At 46.8% G+C, this 19,559-nt stretch overlaps 1 protein-coding gene across 4 annotated transcripts in view; it reads left to right on the forward strand.

Annotated features, from left to right (window-relative positions):
- The first annotated feature begins 3,433 nt into the window (after positions 1 to 3,433).
- Positions 3,434 to 19,559, forward strand: part of DAG1 (dystroglycan 1) — a 70,255-nt gene continuing 54,129 nt past the window's right edge. The window contains exons 1-2 of one of the 4 annotated variants that reach the window (XM_019416821.2): positions 3,434 to 3,746; positions 10,960 to 11,018. The gene's annotated coding sequence lies outside the window, so the exon portion shown is untranslated. Of the gene's footprint in view, positions 3,747 to 3,789; positions 3,888 to 10,959; positions 11,019 to 19,559 lie in introns of those variants that run through there. The other 3 variants (XM_053896741.1, XM_053896742.1, XM_053896743.1) reach the window with 3 other exon arrangements.

A 19,559-nucleotide genomic window follows, 5' to 3' on the forward strand; every position in this document is an offset into this window, starting at 1 on the left:
AGAGTCTGAAGCTGGGCACCAGCCCTTAGCCTTCAGTTCCTTGGCAACAAGCCAGAATAAAAGTCCTGGAATCCTAGGACCAAAAGAAAGTTTGGTCCGTGTTGGTGTCTATTGGGTTTTGTCTGAGCTAGAATCAAGGCTTTAGCTAAGATCATATTGGCCCCAGGTAAACACTGGGACATCTTCCTTGGGCTTTACACAGGGTTTGGACCCTTGGTGATGACTACCAGACAGGAAGTGAGGAAAGCAACATCTCCGGATTTTCTTCCCAACCAGAAATTGAGTCTCTAGTAAATGCGGGCTGTTAGGTAATGGTTGCAATGTAGGGCCAAGCAGGTTGGTCTCTGGCCTCAAGGGCTCATACTCCAGTGGGAGAGACAAACCTTAATCAGATAATTTTTTTGGAGCCTCTGGCTTAGGGTCTAAGTGGAGGAAGCACTGGAGGCTGAAGGGCCAGGAGAGTTGAGCTGTCAGGTCTGAAGAGCCCCATTCTCAGCATCTTGATCAATCCTCCCCCAGCCCATACCACATGGGCTTCTTGGACAGCTGTTCTTGGGTGTTCTCTGGGCCTCACTTTTGGCCATGCCCTCAAACTGGCTGTGAGCACCAAGCCTGACCTAGGGTGGCCTAGGCCTTCCTGGGATTCCAGAATAGCACCCAAGAGTGAGTCACTGGGGACCTTGTGCTGAGCCCTAGGGTGGGTTATGCACTTTTCCCCGGGAGGGGAAAGGCTTTGAGACTCTCAGGACTACAGAGAGTAACAAGCTTTGACTTTACAGCCCCCACTTAACCTAGGGGCTCATGAAGATAGCTGTCTACTTCCCTCTTTACTTTCTTATGGCCTTTGGGGGTGAGGGGATGCTGATTGGGCTCTAGCTGGGGCTAGTTAGGCCCCAGAAGGCTGGTCAACTCTGGCCAGCCAGGACGCCTGCCATTTAGAGCCTGAAGGAACAGGGGGTTGGGGAGCACTCCAGCTCCAGACAAAAATGAAGAAAGGTAGCGGTGAGGCCCAGAGTTTAGAGGCTAGAGGGAGGAAAACCTGTGAGATGTGCCAGGACTGAAGGTCTACGGAAGGGGGAGAGCATTAGGGTCAGTGCCTCTAACTGAACCCCAAACTTAGAGAGGCAAAGATTGGAAAGGATTTGGTTGTGAGGGCTTCAGGCACACTCTGGTTGTTGCGCCATCCTTCCAGGACTAGGAAGGTCTTATTCCACCTTCTGGCACCAATTGGTTGAGGTCCCTTCCTTGGTCAGAAATCTGGGGGGTGCTTAGGCATGGGGCACTGGCACTCTGGAGGCCAGAATAAGGCCTGGTGCTTCATTTAGGAAGATCAGGGCCAAAAGGGAAGAAGTGGAGTTACTCTGGCAGCCATGGATGGTCAGTGAGGACTAGAATGGCCAGCAGCTTCTGTGCAGATGGTAGGAGGGCGGTGCCTCAGGAGGTCAGCACTCACTGCTGTCTTTTGCTTCGGAAAAACATAACATATACCTATACAGTGGGCACTAAAATGCCCAGCAGAACCTAGGGCTACAAAGCAGTGCCTGGTGTATGTTGGAGGAGGGGAGGGGTGAGTGTGGAGACTTGGTAAAATGAAGGAGTGAACGAAAGAATGTATTTTATTTAGAAACCCAATAACTTTCCACATTGTTAGCCTTTTCAAAGCAGCAGAATTTTAAATTTGGATTTGAGAGGCCACTAATTTTTTAGTTTTAACATGTAAAGGATGGTTTTGGGGCCTTTTCCCTGGGTTTTAGTTCCTTTTCTAATCTATGTGAATGAGGTTTGGAGCTTATGCATTTAAGTATAAAGAATCACAGGGGCGCTTGGCTGGCACAGTTGGTAGAACATGAGACTCTTGATCCTGGGGTTGTGAGTTCGAGCCCCACTTTGGATACAGAGATTACTTAAAAAAAACACAAAAACTTGGGGCGCCTGGGTGGCTCAGTGGGTTGACCATCCAACTTTGGCTCAGGTCATGATCTTGTGGTTTGTGGGTTCCAGCCCTGGGTAGGGCTCTGTGCTGACAGCTCAGAGCCTGGAGCCAGCTTCAGATTCTTTTATTTATTTTTTATTTTTATTTAATGTTTTTAAATGTTTATTTTTAGGAGAGAGAGAGAGAGAGAAATGAAGCAGGTTCCAGGCTCTGAGCTGTTAGCATAGAGCCCAATGTGGGGCTCGAACTCACAAACCACGAGATCATGACCTCAGCTGAAGTCGGACACGTAACTGACTGACCTACCCAGATGCCCTCTGCTTCAGATTCTGTCTCACTCTCTCTCTCTCTGCCCCTGCCCTGCTCTCCCTCTCTCTCTCTCAGAAATAAATATTATTTTTAAAAAATCTTAAAAAAAAATCAGACAGGTATGTGTATTTCAGAGATGAGACTTTCAGCTCTCTGAGATTTATTTTTCCTAGACACTCCTTAAGGAGGAGAAAGCAGGGGAGACCCAGACTTTTCTGGATGCAGGGAGGACCCCCACGCAGGCAGCAGCCAGTTCTGTGTTCAGAATGTGCTCTCTGACAAAAGTGTAGGCTTGGAATTCCAGCCTGGACACAGGCCCAGGAGGGAATGGACACATCCTGACTACGGTTTGGTAGGGAAACGGAGCAGAGCTCACCATGAGTCCCATCCCAACCCATCCAGTAATTATTCAGGTCCAGTGACTGTCAGGTCTGGGGACTTGGGGGTAGGAGGCCATAGGTAAGCCCTGGGGGGAGAGCACCTTTAGGACCCTCCCCTTGAAGGGAGGAGGACCTCATCAGTAACCTCCGCTCCTTATTCCCTCACCCCCTGAAAGAATGCGGGCCACAAGTAGCGAGTGACCAGCGCCAGCGGGTCAGAGCTATTTCTGGCACCAGGAGAGGCAACGGATTCCGGAGTTCAGGGCGGGGGGAGGGGACGGGGGTCAGGCCTGAAGCGTTTCCCGGACGTCCTCGCCTGCTGGGGGTTAGGCCTTTGGAGAGCGGCCAGCTTCCCGCCCTTCCGGCCCTCGCCTCAGTTTCCCCATCCGTGTAAGGGCCACAAAACAGGGTAGTCATCCTTAGCAATTTAGAGGACGCTTTCTGATTGTTTTCATGGCTTAGAAATACCTCTCGATTTGCGTTCCAGGGAAATCGGAGGGCCAAACGATAGGCGGTCAGTTGTGGCAGGGCCAGTTCTCGAGCCTGACCACCCTGGGTCGGTTGGGAGCGTCTCAGAGGCCCCAATGCCTGAGATTGGCGGGACGCCCCTCCCCCCCTACCAGCCCAGAGGGCTGGGGGCAATCCGGACGGGCCGGGGCGTGTCCCGGGGACGGACGCTACTGGCCGGGGGCAGGGCTTCCGGGATAGGGCGTGTCCTCTTGGACAGGGGCGTGGCGGGCCAATGAGCAGAGCGGCGCGGATGAAGGCGGGGCCTGTGCGCGGGTGCGGCGCGCTGCGGGGCGGCGGACGCTGGCAGAAGCGGGCGTCGCGCGGACTGCCGGTCGGCGCCGCGCGGAGCTGGCCGCGGGATTGGCTGCGGCACTCGCGTGTCAGGCGGTTGCTAGGCTCCGGCCGCGCGCCCCGCCCTCGCGCTCGGCGCCCTCTCACCGCCCGGTACGTGCTCGCGCGGAGGCTGCGGTGCGGCGCTCGCGCTCCTCGGGCTCGGCTACGGCAGCGGCGGCGACGGCAGCTTGGCGCCGAGTCCCCGGGGAGCGGCGGCGGCGGCGCGGCGTCTTGCGGCCAGGAGAAGCAAGCACCTGCCGCGGCCCGCCCGCCGGCGCTCGGTGAGTGCGCTGCCCGTCCACTGCTGCCGAGCTTAGCAGCCCAGGCCCCTATCCCCGTGGCCGGCCGAGCCTTCCGAGGAACACCTGCTGCTGCTCGCGGTTTGGCCCGGGGTAGGGACACGGTCGCGGACGTCCTTGCGGGTGAGGCAGCGGCGCGGCACAGAGAGAGCCGCCCCCCTCTTCTCGGTCCCTCGGGCGAAGGCTCAGGGCGTTCCGCGGCCGGGCCCGGGCTGCTTGCCGCGGCGATGGGCCAGGCCTCAGCCCGGCCCGCGCTCCGGGGAACGCGGGGCCTGCGCGTTGGCTGCAGGCGTGTGCGGCCTTCGGGCCGCCCCCTGGCCCTCCAAAGAGGGTCGCGCGGCTCAGTTGGGCGGAAGCCTGAGGATGGGGCATTGACCCCCCGCAGGAGGCGGGGAAGGGCGCTGCAGCCGCTGGTACCTGAGCATCTCAGAGCTTTGGGGTCCCCCCTCCTGCCCCCGCCTCCACACACACTCTTGAGCTTCTTTGGGAGCCGCCTGTCTTTTCACCTTTTTACTTGGTGTTTGGAAAACCAGATTCACCCGCGGGTGTATTTGTAAAGTGTCTCCAGAGAAAATGCTGTCTCTGCTTAGAATCCTGCTATAAATTCCAAGTTAATTTCGTACAAACTCAAGTGCTGATTAAAAATGGATATTTTGTTCTCTATGACATGTGAAGCTTTTAGATTTGTAAACCGACTTCTGGATTAGTTTTAATGGTGATCATGAAGTTTGCCTTGGTGAAAGCTAGAGCCTGGGACAGCACGTTTATAGCCTAGAGTTCTAACTTAAGAGCCAGGCCTGCTATTTCCCTAAATAAGCAAGGAGAAACGATTCCTGGCATGGAACCCAGATTCAGTGCAGGGAGGGTGGTGTTTATAGGACAGAAGTCCAGATAAAGAGTTAGATGTGCTACCAGGTGTTTTGGAGTTTGTGTAGATGGAATATTGTAACTTTATCAGGTTGTTCTATGTTTAGTGCTCAGAGATAACGATACTTTTGGAATGTCCCTGTTTTAAAAAGGATTCAACCTTGGAGACATAAAAGTCTCTAGTTGGAGTGTGGAGTTGAATTGGACTTTGTTTGCTGTGGAGCCAAGGCATAAGAGTTCATGGCCTGTATGTTCAAAGGAGGCAGAGGAGCCATTTCTTGGAGAAATCAGATTTGGGGAGAGTAGGATGCATAGTGTGAACCTATTCAAAGCCTGTGGGATACTGTATGAAAGGAAGAGTAAGCAGTACTATATAAGCAACAAACACCTGGTTGGAACATGAAAGCTCTTGCAGATATGAGCTGCGGTTGAAAGAGGAAGAAAGCAAGTCTTCCCTGTTTTGAAAAGTTGATTTGACAAAATGCATTCATTCATTTAACTAATATTTGGCTTCACTACTAGCCTGGTTTTGTGGTAGGTTCAGGGGACCCATGTAAAAGCAGCTGGCTCTGCCCTGAGGGAACTCAGTTTCAGGGACAGTGGGGATTAGGGAACCTATGATTGATAGTATCTGCCCACTAAGTGTGCTCACATGGTGCCTTGAGAGCCTGAGGAGAGAGGGAATTCCTAAGCCGAGCATTGCAGGGCCAGCAGGAATTAGCTGGGGGACAGCAAGGTCTGGACACAGGGAACCACATGTACATGTGCTCCTAAAATAGCACCTGTGAGTTCTCCAGCTTGGCAAGTGGGAGCTATAGGCCTTTCTTGTGCTCAGGAGTTCAGACTTTATACTCCGGGTGCAGAAGCCTCAGAAGGCTTTTAAATTAGTGGAGTGGCATGGTTCAGACTCATGTTTAGAAAGATCTTGGCTAGTGACTACATAGGTGGTGCAGGGAGGGGAGGGGTTCAGGAACTCTGGTCGTGAGGTCAGCCTGTAGAGGAGAGATGAGGAGGGAGGAGGATCCAGCTGAGAGGCTGAAAAGGTTGAGCAGAGGGAATGCCAAGCTGGGGTTGGTGGGGGGTGGGGTGGGGGAGCAGGTAGGAGAAGGAACCTGCATTCAGGAATGTGTGGGTCAGAAAACTAAGCATGACCGAAGATTTAACTATGTCTTCTGCAAGTTTGCTGGTGTCTATTAAACATTGAGAATGGTGGGGTATGGTGGACCCTGGGGCCACTTTGACGGAGATTGGGAAAGAAGAGGCATGGCATTTGATTTTTTAAAAACCTTCTCTCTCCCTTGAGCTTAGGGCATTGCATTTCCTGTTCCTATTGTATTGATTTTAGAGTAGAGGTGTGTTCATTCTTGTTGATGCAGAGGAGAGTATGTTCAGTCCTTTACTTCACAATTGTTCAGCCTTTCTTGCTTTCTAGGTTAGCGATATGATGGAACTATTATCAGCCATAGTCAAAGGTTCTGGTTCTGTTCTGTGTGCACCATTGCTAATGGTTATAAGAATCCTTTATATTGACTGTCGAAACAGAGTCACAGATGAAGGAATGTTCCCAAGGTCATACAGCTGTCATGTGGTAGAGTCACAGGTGGCTATGCCCACCTGCATTTGTGTTGTATCAAACTGATAATGGTAGCCTTGATTGGGTGCTTCTCTGGCGAAGACCAAGCCCAGGTGTCTGGTGGTAGGCACAATGCCAGGGTGATATAGGAGAGTTGGTCAGGGACTCCACACAGAATTCCAGGAACATACTGTGAGGGACCATTCTTAGAAATCAGGGTTTGTCTGAGCCTTCCTGGGCCTGTGCTGGTTGCTCTGGGCACCATGCTGAAGTAAGCCAAGGATCTTGGGTCTTAGGCTGGCAAGGGCAGACTTTAGGGGAAGACTTCATTTGAGCTGGACCTTCAAGAAAGGTTAGTGGTTTGATTGGTGAAGGAGTTGATGGCAGGAAGATCACAACTCTGGAAGGAAAAGAGGTGGAACAGAGGCAAGGCGTGGGAGAGAGAAGACTGGCCACCTTTTCTGTATGTTCTGGAAGGTTGGGTTGGAACCAGAATGCTACATGGAGGAATTTAGAGTTATGTAGGAACAGGGATCCTTGAAGGTCTTGGAGCACAGCTGTGGTGGTTTTATGAAATGAGCCCCGGGATGCCTGGCTGGCTGTTAGTGGAACATGCGACTTTTGATCTTGGGATTGTGAATTCGATGGGCATAAGTTTACTTTAAAAAAATTTATTTTATCAGGGTGCCTGGGTGGCTCAGTCAGTTGGGCATCCGACTTTGGCTCAGGTCATGATCTCACGGTTTGTGGGTTTGAGCCCCACGTCGGGCTCTGTGCTGACAGCTCAGAGTCTGGAGCCTGCTTTGGATTGTGACTCTCTCTCTCTCTGCCCTCCCCCACTCTGTCTCTCTCTAAAATAAACATTAAAGAAATTTATTTTATTTTTCAATAATTCTTTTTTTTTTAATTAAAAAATTTTTTTAACATTTTATTTTATTTTTTTGAGAGACAGACCACAAGCAGGGGAGGGGCAAAGAGAGGGAGACACAGAATCCAAAGCAGGCTCCGGGCTCTGAGCTGTCAGCACAGAGCCCGATGTAGGGCTCGAGCTCATGAACGTGAGACCATGACCTGAGCTGAAGTCAGATGCCTAACTGACTGAGCCACTCAGGCGTGCCCCCCCAAAATTTAGTCTTTAAATATTAAAAAAGAGAAAGTTAGCTTCCATTATGAGTTTGGAGACTGGACTGGAGGCAAGTTGGTTACTGCTGTGTTCCAGTAGGGAGATAGGGGACCTGAACAAGAATAGTGGTCAGCAGGGGAATGAAGGGGGAGAAAGAAGGTTCAAGATGAGTCGGTTCAGCAGACATTAGGGACCTGAATGGTGCTGGTACCATCAGGGATTTACCATTGAGTAGAAGGGGCAGAAGGTGGCAATGGAAAGATGGAGGAGTAAGGCAGCATCAGCTAAGTACTGGTGAGGACTTGCGAGACTTGGAATAAAGAGGGGCCCTTAGACTGCCAAAAGGGGAGAAGGATTGAGTCTGTGGCAGGCAGGCAAGATGAAGGGCTGTTCTTGGGTGAGCTGAAAAAGGTGGAGGAGGTAAAGACCAGGCTGTGCCTAAGGACCAAGGAGTAGATAGGCTGGAGCCAAATGAAGTATCCCTTGGGGAAAAGTGGGGCAAAAGGCTGACCTGAAGGCTGAGGTGGGTCAGTAGGGTGTAGGTATCTCTGGAAGTTCTGAGTGGGATAGTGCTTGTGTTCCAGTTTTGAATCCAGGGGTTGCAGGGGGTGCAATTGCTGGAGGTAGAAAGGGTGGTCAAAAGAAATGGCGAGGAAGGGATGTACTTAGGGAGGAGAAACCATGATTTGTTGACCCACTTGGTGGGTAGGGGACTAGTGTGTTTTAAAATGTCTACAGTTTGGGAGACTCAGAATCATAGCAGGGATGATGTGGCTTTTGGCTGGATTCATTGAAAAATTGTCATTGACTTGCAGACTTGACCTGCACAGGGCAAACTAAAGGTAGCCCATGATAGTGTGAAGTTGATCCCCCTTTACCTTGCTTGCCTTTTTGAGTTGAGTTTATTTTGGTCATAGCCTTCTTGATAAGAGGTGTACAACTAGCCTAGTGGAATGGCAAGTGGTGATAGACCCATTTAGTGGATGGGTAAGAATAAGAGTGAGGCCTTGTGAGGTTTTTCCTAGCCTGTATAGGAAGTCAGTGATGAGAAGTTTGGTTCAATATGCAGGTCCTCTGGGTGTGTTGTTTAGATTGGAACCACTACAGAGTGTGACTGCTTGGAGGCTAGAGGCTTCCAGGGTATTCAGAGAAGTAAGAAATGCTGGTTTCATTGCGGGAGCCCAAATGGGGACTATAGAGTATTGAACTCCAAGGGAACTCAAGTGAGAATAAATTCAGGTAGTGTGTTGTTCTTCAGTGTGTCCTGTGTATTGGTTAAGGATTTCTCTGTCCTTTTCTGGAGTTTTCTCTCTCCTCCCCATTAAAGAGTGTATCTGTGCCTTTGCCAGTGTTTCTGTGCTGTTGCTTCTTAAGCCTCCATCTTTTTCTGTGTTGACATTCTAGGCCTGGAGTAAGGTGATAGTGGTTTTGAATACACAAGTGATTAATCTAGTTATTTCCCAGTGGGTCTTTTTGTGTCTATGCCTCTGGATAATAATTTAAAACAGTCTTCCTATGAGTCACATAACCTGCTTTGCCTTTTGACCGTTCTATTTCACTCTGATCATTAGTCAGTAATACTGCTCAGATAGCAATTTCTATAAATAGGATTTTAGAGTAGTTTACAAAATTACACCAGCCAGAGGGCTTAATTTAGCTTTAATGAATAGGGTTTCCTATTTTCCTATTTTCCTATTTTCCTATTTCTTGGGTTTGATAGCTAAGCATTTTCTTAACTTTGCTCTGGGTCTAGGCTGGAAAGATGGATGGGATGCAGTGGTACAATATCATAAACTGAAGATGTCTAAGTTGATGAAGCTGTTCTGTGTTCTCTGTTGGAGTAAATTAAATCTGAAAGAAACTTTAGCATTATGCTGATTTAATTTATACTTATATTTTATTGTAATTAAAAATTTTGGGGGCACCTGGGGTGCTCAGTCGGTTAAGCGTCCAAGTTTGGCTCAGGTCATGATCTTGTGGTTCTTGAGTTCGAGCCCTGCTTCGGGCTGTGTGCAGACATCTCAGAGCCTGGAGCCTGCTTCGGATTCTTTATCTTCCCTCTGCTCTTCCCCCACTCGCCCTCTATCTCTCTCTCAAAAATAAATAAGCATTAAAAAAAATTAAAGGGACGACTGGGTGGCTCAGTTGGGTGGACATCTGACTTTGGCTCGGGTCATGATCTCACAGTTTGTGAGTCTGAGCCCCACATCAGGTTCTGTGCTGGTAGCCTGGAGCCTGCTTCGGATTCTGTGTCTCCCTCTCTCTGCTCCTCCCCCACTTGCTCTCTGTCTCTCTCTGACTCTCAAAAATCAATAAGTTTATTTATTTATTTAAGCAGTCTCTGCACCTAACATGGGCCTCGAAATTAGTACCCTGAGATCAAGAGCTGCATGCTCTACGGACTGAGCCAGCCAGGTGCCTGGGTTTATACTTTGGCTTTATTTTTTCTAAAGTTTATTTATTTTTGAGAGAGAAAGTGCACATGTGCACATGTGAGTGAGTGGGGGAGAGGCAGAGAGTGAGGGGAAGAAAGAGAATCCCAAGCAGGCTACCCACTGTCAGCGCGGAGCCCAGTGTGGGGCTTGAACCCACAAATCGTGAGATCATGACCTGAGCTGAAATCAGGAGTTGAATGCTTAGCTGACTAAACCATCCAGGGCCTCTACTTCTGTTTTATTTATTTTTTTTAATTTTAATTTTAATTAAAAAAATTTTTTTTAATGTTTATTTATTATTTTGAGAGAGAGAGAGAGAGAGAGAGAGAGAGAGACAGAGTGTGAGTGGGGGAGGGGTAGAGAGAGAGGGAGGCACAGAATCTGAAGCAGGCTTCAGGCTCCAGGCTGTCAGCACAGAGCCCGACATGGGGCATGAACCCATGAACCACGAGATCATGACCTGAGCCGAAGTTGGACGCTTAACCATCTGAGCCATCCAGGCACCCCTCTACTTCTGTTTTAAAAGCAGGCTCGTAGGGGTGCCTGGGTGGCTCAGCTGGTTAAGCATCTGACTTGGGTTCAGGTCATGATCTCACAGTTGGTGAGTTCGAGCCCTGTGTTGGGCTCTGTGCTGACAGCTCAGGGCCTAGAGCCTGCCTCAGATTCTGTGTGTGTGTGTGGCTCTTTCTGCTCCTCCTCGCTCGTTCTCTCTCTCAAAAATAAATTAGCATTAAAAAATAAAACCAGGCTCATAGTGGGAACAATCAACTGAACATAAAAAATCACTTTTATGGCTGACTTTGTCCTACACATCATGGGGTACATTTAATAGCCCTGAGGTTAAAATACCACTGTCTAAATTTAGATATTGGAATTGTTCATTATAATTATTTTAATTAAGTGATCTCCATGCACAACATGGGACTCAAACTCATGACCTTCACATCAAGAGTTGCATGCTCTACCGATTGAGCTAGCCAGGTGCCCCTATTGGAATTATTTCTGTCTTTGAAATTGTTTACAATTTTTGGTACTGGTTTAAGTCTACAGAAAACATTTAGTTTGTCACTCTTTGACAAAGAAAGGTGACTGATTGGTGGGGTGGGCAGGAGACTGAGTGGCATTCCCCACTTCCTTTGGTGTAATTCTTTTTTGGTTGTGGGCATTCACCAATATTGGATCCTTCTTTTCCTGCAGGGCCTCTGCTCTTCAGGAAGATAAAAGACTTTTAAAGCAGCCTAGCACTAGAAGGCAAGGTAAGGTACTTGAAAAGAGATTGCTGCAAAAGAAAGATGATTGGTCCTTGCATTCTTGGCAAAATGATTATGGGATTTTAAGACACTATAGTGGGGAAAAAGCTATATCAAGTAATACATATATTTAAAATAAGAAATTTTGAAAATGAAAAGAAAGGAAAAATCCTTTGTCCCCCAATTTTAGTCTTTTTTTTTTTTTAAGTTTTATTTAATCTTTGTACCGCACGTGGAGCTTGAACCCACAACCCCAAGATCAAGAGTCTCATGCTCTTCCAACTGAGCCAGCCAGGCACCTGTAGTCAGTCTTTATTTTATTTTTAAAAATTTATTATTTTTTAATTAATCTCCACACCCAATCTGGGGCTTGAACTCACAACCTCAAGATCAAGAGTTGCTTGCTCCACTGACTGAGCCAGCCAGGCACCCACTAGTCTCTCTTTAAATAGGAAATGCCAACCCATGGTACAAACTCAGAAAGTTCAAAAGGATTATGCAAGGGAAAGCTTCTACCCATCCCTTTAGTCCCCAGTTCTCCCTAGGAGCAGCCATTATTCCCTGAGACCTGGGTGTCCTCCAGAGACCTTGGGCAGCACTTTTACGGAGTTTAGGTTAGAGCATAGACTCCATTTTTATCCTGCTTTTTTCTTAGCATTATAGCATGAGCTGTGTTTTAGATATACAACATTTCTAATGGCTAACCTGTTCGTAGTTCTTAGATAGTTGTTTCTTACTTTGATTATAATATGTAATGTTGCTATAACATTTTTGGGCATTAAGCTTTTTTGGAATCTTTTTTTTTTTTTTAAGAATTTCATTATTTAAAAAAAAATAATCTCTACACTCAGTGTGGAGCTCGAATTCAACCCAAGAGCTGCATGCCCCACTGACTTTAGCTAGTCAGGCACCCCTAGAATCTTTCTTATCACCATGTTAAATATAAAGCTTTTGAAAAAAGTGAGACATGACTTACAGTTTTGTAGGAGCACATCTGTATTGTAGGAGCACATCTGTATTGTAGGAGCACATCTGTAATGTCAAGTGAGGCTGGTTTGTATTCATTTTTATTTTTAAGCATGGTGTATGTTTTCCCTGGTCCCTTTTCTGTGACTTGTATGGATATGTGATTTTTATAGCCATGCAGAGGCCCAGGCTCAATGTTCTCTGCCATTGGGCGTAGGTGTAGCCACAAATTCAGTCTTCCTGAGGCGGTCCCAGCTCTCAGATACCCTAAGTATAGAGGAGGGTGCCATCAAGGGGAGCTCAAGGACAAGTGAGACACTTGGAAGGATGTGTCATATTCAGGGAAACAATGACCAGTGCCCAGCTTGGCACTTGCTCTTCATTTCTATGGATGTTGAGTTTTTGTATGTGGAGTATGGGGATCTACAAACAAGAAGCATCTCTTACAGAGTTCTTTCTTTTTTCTTTAATTTATTATTATTAATAACATTTTTAATGTTTATTTGTTTTTGAGAGGGAGAGAGAGAGACAGGACAAGTGGGGGAAGGGCAGAGAGAGAGAGAGAGAGAGAGAGAGAGAGAGAGACACGCAGAGTCTGAAGCAGGCTCCAGGCTCAGGACTGTCAGCACAGAGCCCAACATAGGGCTTGAACCCACAAACCGTGAGATCATGATCTGAGCCAGAGTCGGGTGTTTAACCAATTGAGCCACCCAGGCGCCCCGTATTATTATTATTTTTTAAGTAAGCCCTACACCTAACGTGGGGCTTGAACTCATGACCTGAGATCAGGGGTCGCTTGCTCTACTGATTGAGCCAGTCGGGTGCCCCCAGAGTTCTTTCTAATAGTTGGTATCTAGGAGCACCTGGGTGGTTTAGTTGATTAAGCACCCAACTCTTGGTATTAGCTCAGGTCGTGATCTCATGGTTGTGGGATCAAGCCCCACATTGGGGCTTGGATTTCTTGAATTCCTGCTTGGAATTCACTCTCTCTCTCTCTCTCTCTCTCTCAAAATAAATAAATAAACATTAAAAAAGTAATAATAGTTGGTATCTACTGAAATAGGTTAGTGGACTTGGAGATGTTTGTTTTTGCAAATGATATGGTCATTTCTATTTTACCTCTCTCTGTGCTGGGAGCATTTCCCTCCAAGCATTCTAGGGATTGATAAGGGATTACTTAAGATTCCCAAGGCTGTCTATAGCAGAAGTGAACCAGTTCTGCCTTGGTTGTCATAAATGCCTCTCTTAATTAGCTCAGTTCTCTAGGACTGGGTTGATACTTCAGCCAATTTTTGCCAAGACAAATTATACAGTGAATAATGGAATTCCAAATAGCATTTCCTTTTTATTTGGCTATTAATCAGAACCTGGGACACCATCCATTTTCTGGGCCCTTATTTTACTATGGGATGCTTCCATAAAACACGCATCTCTCATCACTATAAATGTCACGTGTATACTCCTGTTTGGGCTGGTAGGTTATCTTTGCATCATAACTGCCCTGACCTCAGGGAGCCTTGCTTACTGGATTTTTTTTTTTTTTTTTTTAATTTTTTTTTTTTTAACATTTATTTATTTTGAGACAGAGAGAGACAGAGCATGAACGGGGGAGGGGCAGAGAGAGAGGGAGACACAGAACCGGAAGCAGGCTCCAGGATCTGAGCCATCAGCCCAGAGCCCGACGTGGGGCTTGAACCCACAGAACGCGAGATTGTGACCTGAGCCGAAGTCGGCCCCTTAACCGACTGAGCCACCCAGGCGCCCCTGGATTTTTTAATAATGGAGACCAGCCTGATGAGTGGTCCTTGAGCAGGGGTGGGTTCTGCATCTTGTGGAAAATTAGGAAATGTAGAGAACTTTGCTCTACCTGTTATGTTAAGCATGCCTGAATAAGTGTCTTATATTTTTAGACTGAGCAGTGTTGGGAAGATTGAATTGCCTGAGTAGAGAAATTTGGTGGGAGGAGACTAGAAGAGAAGCTCTTTATTAAAGATCTAAAAATAGAATTCATTAAAATCTCAAATAGATAACAGTAGGATTCCTGTCTTACTCTCTCCTCTGGATTTGTGCTACCAGCTGTTGCTTCTGCTTACCTGGAAAAGATCACAATATTTTGTCAGAATGGTCAACAGTATAGACTTAAAATACTGTGTTTGCCAGTCTGAAGATGTGCTTTTTCCAGTTTTAAAGTACTTTAAAAAGCGACTGGATTCTTTGGCGCTGGGAAGAAATTCTTAGCAGGAAAAGTTGATTCTTTTCCTTGGAATGCCCGCCCTGAGCTGACAGGGCCTGTGGGGTCCCCTCTCCCTTCAAAGCCTTGAGTTTTTTTCCTTCTGGTTAGGCATTGATGACGAGAGAGGGGATTCTTGTATAAGGCATCTAATTTGCCCATCTAATGCTACCTTAATCAGATGGGACCTCAGGTCTCCCTTCTGATTTTTTAAAGAGGGGTTTCTTTTTGAATCAAAAAGGTGGAAAGGAAAATGGCTGCTCATGTGCCTATGGTGCCCCGGGCTGCCTTTGCCCTTTTCCTCTGTGTGAGGGGGTGAAGGAATATCCTTGTCTCTCCTCTTCTCTCCTGCCATGAGCTTCCAGGGAGAATGGGGCTCATTGTGGGCTGTGCCTGCAGGCACAGTGTCAGGTCTGCTGTGGCTTCTGTCTGGTCTGCTGTGGTTTCTGGGTGCTGAGGGCCCAGCAAGTAGTCATTTCCTCACATGCTGCCCTGCTGTTCAGGACTGTTCTGAGGCATGGTGCATGTGTTTTGTTTGCTCCTAGGTCTGTCCTCTGATTTTGTCACGTCTTGATAAACATTCTTGTGGACCCTTTTGCAGGCCTGAGCTCACTCTTGCAACAGATTTGAGGCCATATTTGGAGAGGCAGGCCTGCTGCTCCCAAGGGTGGCTTAGTGCCTGGTCACAAGAGGCTGGGCACTCTCTCCAGGCCTTTCTTATGTTTGGAATCCTCTGGGAAGCATAGGATTAATCTATTTGTGAATGAAGTAGGCTTTAAATTTTTAAAAATTTATTTTGGCCTTCAATTGTATCTCAGTAAGGCTGGAAAAAATTTGTTTTAGCTTTAATCAACTATAGAACTTATGCAAGATGTGAAATGCTAGAATATGATTCTCCAGGTAGGGGAAGGCAGAGGGACTCAGCTTTTTAAAAAACAGGTTTGTTTTGGATGTGGATACTCTCTCCTGATACCAAAGTGCCTTACCCATCAGGCGGTTCTTTATTTTTTATTTTTTTAATGTTTATTTTTTGAAAGAGAGAGACAGAGCATGAGTGGAGGAGGAGCAGAGAGAGAGGGAGACACAGAGCTTGAAGCAGGCTCCAGGTTCTGAGCTGTCAGCATAGAGCCCAGTGCAGGGCTTGAACTCACAAACCGCGGGATCATGACCTGAGCCGAAGTCGAATGCTTAACCGACTGAGCCGCCCAGGTGCCCCCATCAGGCGGGTTCTTTTGACCCTAGACCAGTGTGTCCTTGGGGAAAAAAAAGCATGAGGTACTTCTGTTTTTTGTGAGTGGATAGATAGAGGCTGCTTCTTTTTCAGGGGTGTTAGTTTCAGATGGGGAGCCAGATGTGTGGTCAGCGGTTGTGCATTAGCAGGTTCTGTAAGGATCAAGTGAGTGAGCTGGTGATGGTAGGAGGATGGAAAAGCCCTGGTCAGGCCCTCCTGGAGTTGGCAGAGGGCTTTTCTACATGAAGTCTATATGATTGCATGGATGGCTGCTAATTTTGTTCCTTTAAAACCCAGATAGGGAGATTATTTGGAATGGTACTGGAAAGATCATTTGAGTAAAAAAATTCCATTCTTTCCATGATGCTTCAGTATGTCTGATTTCTTCGTCTTCTGTGGAAGTGTCCTCTGAAAGGAGCAGCTGGCACTGGCACTACCCTGGGTGTTTGCCTTCCTCCTACCTTTTGTTTTTTTTCTTTTATTAGAGGGGGACAAAATCTAGTCTATTTTATCCTTCTGACTGGGCAGAATGATAGGTTTCTTTTCTCTGTTTTAGGATTGGGAGTGGCGTTTTGTTTTTATCAAATAAAAGAATAAAACATACCATGCTGAGATCACACTGTCAATACCAGCACTTGTTATAAGATGGTATTGAGTTCTAATGGAGAACTCTTCTTTCAGATAGTGCCTGCTCATACATAGTGTTTTGGGTCATGAGTTCCCAAGAGGTGAGGTCTACCCACTGAAGGTCCTTGCACTTTGGCAAGACCAGCAAGAGTTTGGCACAACCAGCAAGAGTTTGGCACAAGTGTGATGAGGTTGAACAAAGATAACTGAGTATTCTCAGCAGTAGAAACAGGGGCCTGAGGAAGGAACCTACCAGATGTACTGAGTCCCCTGGGACCCTTGCATCCTAATATGGCTTAAGTAAGGCCCTTGACCTCTCTGCTTCAGTAAAACTGGGACAGAGTATCCTTCCCATAGGCTGCTGAGAAGGAAATAAAGGTTGACTAGTAATGTTCCCTGTACTGTTCCGTAATGGCTACTTGTTAATATTACATTTATCCTTTTCCTTTCCGGTGTAAATTAGGACTCTGATATTTAACAAAGGCTGGTTATGTTTCTTAGGTTGAGTTACGGGTTCAGGGGTGTTTTTTTATTATGTTTCACAATTACAAATGTAATAGGTGATTTTATTTTTTTTTATTTTTTTATTTTATTTTATTAATTAAAAAAAAAAAATTTTTTTTAACGTTTATTTATTTTTGAGACAGAGAGAGACAGAGCATGAACGGGGGAAGGTCAGAGAGAGGGAGACACAGAATCTGAAACAGGCTCCAGGCTCTGAGCTGTCAGCACAGAGCCCGACGCGGGGCTTGAACTCACAGACCGCAAGATCATGACCTGAGCCGAAGTCAGCCACTTAACCGACTGAGCCACCCAGGCGCCCCTGTAATAGGTGATTTTAGATGTAGCTAGCATTTGATAGAATCAAACAAACCTAGACACAAGCCCATTGGTACCTCCCAGGAAGCAGCTCTACCTTGACTGCTCACTCATCTGTGGGGTTTTGAGTGCTACGGTGTCTTGTTGGGGCGGGTGGTCCTTGGAGGCATTGGCTTCTGTCAAGATGAGTAAGAGGATGAAAATACTTTGAGGACCAGGGTCTCTCTCTGTTAACTAGACAGCCTTGTTTAGATTTTTTTTTTAAAGTAACCTCCACACCCAGTGTGGGGCTCAAACTCATGACCCAAGATCAAGAGTTGCATACTCCACTGGCTGAGCTAGCCAGGCGTCCCAACATTGTTTAGATTTTTAAGAAGTTTCTTCAGAGGTTGTTTGTGCCCAGGTTTGTTTTCTTGAATCTTACCAGAGAAGTAGAAGGAGCATAGGCTGACTAGGTTGTTGCATGTGAGTTGAGTGACTGGAAGTGCTTTCTTTTTCTGTATGCTGTTTATATCTTTTCAAGCTATCAGCAGCAGTGCATGCCTTAGAGTGAAAGCCCTTGGATTTCAAAGGACTAGACGTGTACTTATTTTTTCCCCTCATGACCATATGACCTCCTGACTGGGTAACTTATAATATTAAACTTTGGCTTTGCAGCCAACTTGCATTTTAAGAGACCAGGAGTGAGTGAGTGAGTGCTCCTGGTTATATGTTGGCAGCAGCAGATTCTATACCTGGAACATATAATTCAGTAAGCTGTAGGGTTGGAATTCTTTAGAACAGGAATTTTGAGGTGTTATTATAATTATCATTGTTTTGGTTAATAGGAACAACTTAGTATGGAATGTTTGAACCTTACTCTGTAAAGTCAACATCTCCCTGGAAACCAGAACTGTTTTGGGCTTCCTTGACTCCTAGAGGGACAAATTGAGTACAAATTCTTTGGGATGTGATGGGGCGAGGGTACAACCAACAGTGCCGAACTTCTAAGCAGAGAATACTTTTCCTAAAGGTAAAAATCGGGTTCCAGCCTCCAAGTGATGTAGGTAGGCACTGTGTTTTATGATTCTGTGTTGGGTGGGAGCTGCCTCTGGGTTCCCAGTGGGGCAGTCTCCACATGATTTCCAGATACTGGAGGCATCTGGTTTCTGACCTTTGTGTTAGAGGCACATGAGGGTAGAGCTGTAGGCTGTTATCAGATAAGAAAATGACATGATACCACCAGAGGGGAGTTGAAAATAAAGCTCTAAATGCTCACTCTAAATCCTCTGATAGGCTAGAGGGGAAGCAGAGCCCACAGGGTTGCTCCCAGCCTGGGAGTAGTTCCGGACGGTGCTGAACAGGCAGTCCAGAGAAGGCCACTGTATAGGAGCTGATTCTCAATAGAACAGAAGAAACCCCAGTATTGAAGCAAGTCCATTTCTACTGCAGGCACTCCAGACTCCTTGTCATTTTGGAGGGATTACTGACCTTGGCAGTTTTATTTCACATTTGGATCTGAGGTGGAGAAACCAGGACACCCAATAGTGTTCATAGCGATGCCCATGTTCTTAAGCTGGTCTGCTCATGTAGGTTGTCTGAGGCACAGAAACTTTACACTCATATGAGATTATGGGTGACTGGAATATTTGTATTCTGTGTATATATTTAAAAATTTTTTTTAAATGTTTATTTATTTATTTTGAGAGAGAGAGTGAGAGAGCAGGGGAGGGGCAGAGAGAGAGGGAGAGAGAATCCCAGTCAAGCTTTGCCCTGTCAGCACAGGGCCCTTTGTGGGGCTCAATCTAATGAACCCTGAGATCGTGACCTGAGCTGAAATCATGAGTTGGACAGTCAGCTGACTGGGCCACCCAGACGCCCCTGTATATATATATTTTAAAGTGTTTATTCCATGTCAGGTCCTTATTGTAAGTGTTTTACATGCATTAGCACACCTAATGAATCTATGCTTGTAATTGGAAAAAGTTAAAGACAAAAGGAATTTGATCTAGGAAGTGTTTAAGATTAAATACTATTAAGCAGCCTTGTAAGACAGGCTAGCCTATGGACTGTGGAAAAGACTGTCAGCTGGCATTCAGTGGGCAGGCCCTGTTGGTGCTGGGTTTCAGTTCTTTCATTTGCAGGTGGTTTTTTAGTTCCTGTCATGTCCTGGGTACTGTGCTAGGCTCTGGGGATGGATCTGGTGATGGGTGAGACAGGTATGGGCCCTGCCCTACTGAGGCAAAAGAGGAAGGAGAAGTGAAGATTATTTCTTCTCAGTTGGTATTTTTTAGAAGAAAGTGTGTTCTGGAGAGGCTGAGGGTCACACCCCCGAAGTGAGCATAGGCAGTCAGTATGCCTCTGATTCATCTTGGGGGGTGGGGGGGGGGGCTAGACCCATCTCAGAGAGTGATGTGAGGCATCAGGAAGAGGACTTTGGAGAGCCTGGGAGGCAGTTCTAGGTGATGATGATGGTGGTGGTGGTGGTGGTGGTGGTGGTGGTGGTGGTGATATTTTTACTGTAGTTGACACACAGTGTTACATTAGTTTCTGTGGAAACTAATCACTGTGTACAACACAGTGATTGGATAACTGCAGTTCTAGATTATTTTCAAAGCCAGACTGACATTTGGGCACACACAGATATGTCTGTGACCTGTTGAGCCAGTTCCTGGCGCTGATGCCATGCCTTAGG

This window comes from Panthera pardus, unplaced genomic scaffold, assembly GCF_024362965.1.
Source record: "Panthera pardus isolate Hobbes unplaced genomic scaffold, ASM2436296v1 HiC_scaffold_8, whole genome shotgun sequence".
NCBI classification, from domain to species: domain Eukaryota; kingdom Metazoa; phylum Chordata; class Mammalia; order Carnivora; family Felidae; genus Panthera; species Panthera pardus.